The sequence below is a fragment of the Diorhabda carinulata genome, chromosome 6 (genome assembly GCF_026250575.1).
Source record: "Diorhabda carinulata isolate Delta chromosome 6, icDioCari1.1, whole genome shotgun sequence".
In the NCBI taxonomy this organism is placed as follows: Eukaryota; Metazoa; Arthropoda; class Insecta; order Coleoptera; family Chrysomelidae; genus Diorhabda; species Diorhabda carinulata.
In genome coordinates, this window is record NC_079465.1 from 20,315,220 (window position 1) to 20,319,956 (window position 4,737).

Genomic DNA, 4,737 nt, shown 5'->3' on the forward strand with positions numbered 1-4,737 from the left:
ATATAATATTCGATTCAATGTCATAGACAAATTTTCCTTTATTATAATAATTTTGCATTGTAATTAGTTTATTAAATTCACTTTCTGATATGGGTTTTAATTCAACTGCATCTACAGGCGGTTTCAACAGTTCCACGACTCCAGGGTGATCAGTCCTTTTGTCAAGCAAAATACTGTCGGAACTTCCTATAGTAGCATCGACCATTTTTCGGTTTTGTGCTCTAGTCACGGCATACAAACTGGCAATAGAAGTATGACTCAGTTCTTTTAGTTCTTTTGACTCAATTTGAATTCTGGACAAAGCGTCTGCTGTGACATTATCTTTACCTCTAACGTATGAAATAGAGAAATCATACTCTTCTAAAATTAATCTAAATTTTGTTAATCTACTTGATGGATTAGTCATTCCGAACAAATAAATTAAGGGTCTATGATCTGTTAGTATATGAAACTTTTTACCAAACAGATATGGTCTGAACTTTTTGACCGACCATACAATAGAAAGAAGCTCTAACTCAACAGTACAATAATTTTTCTCTGATTTATTAAGAGTTCTACTAGCATAAGCAACAGGCATACCATTAGCGTTCGATAGAACTGCTCCTAAGGCTTTACCTGAAGCATGAGTTCTTAGGATAAAATGATTATTTTCTGAAAAATCTGGGTACTGCAAGATTGGCGGATTAATTAAGACATTTTTCAATGTTTCAAAAGCTTTTTGACATTCGTCGTTCCATGAAAATTTTACTCTTTTCTTTGATAAATGATTCAAAGGTGCTGCAATTTCAGCAAAGTTTTTAATAAATTTTCGATAATAATTAGCAAATGCTACAAAACGCTTTGTTTCGTTCGCATCTTTAGGGACAGGATACTGTTGCATAACGCGGATTTTTTCCGGATCTGGTGAAATACCATTTGCTGATATCACATGACCTAAATATAAAACTTGTTTTTTCAGAAATTGACATTTATTAGGATTTACTTTTAAATTAACTTGTCTGAGACGATTCAAAACTTTAACTAAATTTTGATTGTGATTTTCTAGTGTACTACCAAAAACAATTAAGTCATCTAAATAAACAAAACAACTCTCATAATTTAAGCCTGACATGGCAATCGTCATTGCTCTAGCAAACGCACTAGGGCTAATTTTTAATCCCATTGGTAATCTAGTTAACTGATACTGTCCTCTGTCTGTCGTAAATGCTGTATACTGTCTGGATTCAGAGTCTAATTCGATTTGATGATATCCTTGTGCCAAATCTAAATGTGAAAAATACATAGCTCCACCTAATGAATCTAAAATTTCATCTATACATGGTAATGGAAATTTATCGTCTTTGATTTGTTTATTTAATAAGCGATAATCATACACCACTCTCCAACTTTTATTACCATTACTGTCTGCTTTTTTCGGAACTAATAAAAGAGCACTATTCCAACTTGATTTACTTTTTTCTACAATACCGTCCGCTAACATTTTGTCAATTTGCTTATGAATCTCTGCTTTCTGTGCGTGCGGCAACCGATACGGTTTCACGTAAACGGGCGTTGCTCCGTCTTGTAATTGGATATTTTGTTTATAAACATTAGTTACTGTAAGTGTGTCATTGTCCAGGTGAAACACATCGTCATATTTTGCACATATTTTATGAATTGACGTTTTTTCCTCGTTACTTAACCCTTCTACATTTATTTTATTCAATAATTTATCAATACGGTCTACTGAAAATTTACTTTTTTCAAAGTTACAAATATCAAAGTTCGATAATTTCTCAATTCTAGGTTTAAAATTTTTCAGCTTAATCTCTCTATCGGTACTATTTAATAATCTAACCGGAATCATATTTTTAACAGGTCTAACAATTAGTCCCGCTGCATATACACCTTTACAAATTTCTTGGGATACGATTACACTATCGTCATTGTTATCTACCAAAAAATGCTTTATTATTTCACACCTTGGTGGTATTGTTGTACAATAATTGAATTTTGAATCAAGAGGTATTGAAATTTTCTCACCCTTATTCCAAAATAAAAATAAGTATTTTTCGTAATCAATAATAGCTGCATGTTTCAAAAGAAAATCAGCTCCTAAAACTCCATGCATATCGCTACCACATTCATCTACAACATGAAAATCATGACTAACTTTAGTATTTCCTAATAAAAATGTAATATTTGTTTTTCCTTTTGCATATGTTGAACCAGCTATACCGTTGATTTTAATTTTTTCTGAGGAATCAATATACTGGTTGTCACTCAAATGAGATGCAAAAATAATACTTACTGTAGCTCCTGAATCTAATAATAAGTTTAACCCATTCATCCCATACTTAATAGGTACATAACTTAATCCATTTATACATAAACTTAAAATACTATCTTCCTGTTCAATTTTAGGATCGAAAAAACGTATTTACTTCATTCGATTCATTATTGTTACTATTCCTACTGGTACTACCGTTTTCTCTGTTTTCACCACTTCCTATCACGTTACATCTTTGATTATTATTATTTTGATTGTATCTATTATTACCTGATCTTTGATTTCTGTTATTATAACGACCGTTATTTCGTCCTCTAAAGTTATTATTATCACGCTGACGATTGTTTTGGTTATTGTAATTGCTATTCCGGGAATTATAATTATTATTTCTGTTAGTGTGATTGCTATTATTTCTATAACTTCCCCTGTTGTTTCTTCATCTTTCGCGCCACTAATCGCGTCTTTCAATTTTGCATAATTTCGCGCCTTAATAACTGTTCGCAGTTCATGGTTACGTAGACCATTAGCAAACGCATTAATTGCAATTTTTTCATTAGCCACTCTTAAAATTTTGACTGCGCCACTATCTCCATCTGCTTGTGCTAATGTGAGATTGACCAGTAAATCTTCCAATGATTTTCCAAACTCATCTATTGATTTTTCTAATTGTCTCGCGCTATGTAATTCGTTTGACAACGCTGCAGCAGATTTTTTTGTTGATAAATTAGCTTTAATATCTTTAATTAAATCGGCATTAGAATTGTAATTTGATTCTAACCTTAGTTTCGCACTTTGACTAAGTTTCGTTTTTAACACAAAAGTAGTTAACAATTTTTTTCCCGCGACATTTAACAAACCGTCATACAATTCTATAGCATCAATTAATTGTTTAGTAGTATTCTCTGTATCGTCCACAGAGGGCAATAAGTTTGCTGCTGTTCTTAAACTAAATTCTTCAGCCATTTCTGCTGTTTCGACTAAATTACTATTAGAGGTAATATTAATTGATCTAGTTTCTAAAATTTGTTTAATTTCTGCAATATTTTTGTCATTTATTTGAACATAATTCTTAGCTTTCTTTGTCACATCTTCGCTATGAGTGCTTTTATTAAAATTCTGCTTTGCAAGTTCATATTCTTCTTTTAACCTATCTAATTTACTGAGTTTACTCTTAATTAAAATTATATCGTTTCTACGCTGCTGATTGTCTTTACCTAAATTTCTTAAAAATACCCTAAATTCCTCATACAAATTTTTAATATCCTCAAGATCGCTCATGGATAATAATTGACTAAAATTAACACTTATCTTTTATTCTTCAATTTTGAAATTTCCGAGACGCTTGGACACAACGTCTTGAATTTTGAACTCCTTGCGATTGCGACACATCACAGTTTACACTGCACTACACAACACTTTCTCTGCTGTTTTGGATCTCTTCTCTGATCTTCTTCTCCAAACTTTTCTTGCAACGACGAGTAAGTCGCCATATTATAAGGAACAAAAAAAGTACAAAAGCAATCAATCCCAAAACTTCAGATATGGAAAACTTCTGGCTCCAACTGGTGGTACTGCCTCCGCTATTACCGCTTTGTGCTATAATTACCTCTTCTTTTGATTGTGATGATCCCATTTCTGCTATCACTTTACTTGCACATTTAGCCACTTTCCACTCAACATTTTAATTTATTTTGGGCTGGCAGGATCGCCATGTGAAGAATGTGTCCGTTAGGGTAAAAAGGGGGACGTGATCTAGCTATTCGCTAGAATAATGGAAGTTCAAAAATCTCTCACACGTATATTGATAACGTTACATGTCTGTACTGGACAACGATCATAGTTATAATAATAATAAGCCGTCGACCCGGATGGATCGAACCAACCAAAAATGCTTACATATTAACTTACATTTCCTATCAATATGCTGACATCTGAAGTAAGGTACCATGCACATTGAAACAGGAAATTATCTTGCAATTATAACAGGCAGTTCAATGTCCATTGCAATTTATTTATTATTTTAAATTAAATAAAGCGGGAAAGGATAAGTGTTACTTTTAAAATATTAGTATAAAAAATAAAAAAATATTAATCAATATAGAAAAAAAAATTAATACATTTATGTTGTTAGAACCGTTTATTACAAAGCATAAAAAATACATGAAAAAATTAAACTCAAATATTTATTGTTATTTTTATTATTCATTATCTGAATAATCGGAAGTTGAATACTGATTATCAGATTCTAATTCTTCTCCATCTCCATTATCCATGACTTTGTTTGGTGTTTGGCCCCTAACAAATCCAATTGGTTTAAAATGATCATCTTCTATGAGGCAACCACAATTTTCAGGGCGCAATTTTAAGCAATCTTAATCAGTCGCATGAAGCCACATAGAATTGACATAAATGGTTCGTAAAATTTTTTGGGTTAAAGAAGATCAGCATGGTGGCAAATTGTTAGTCAT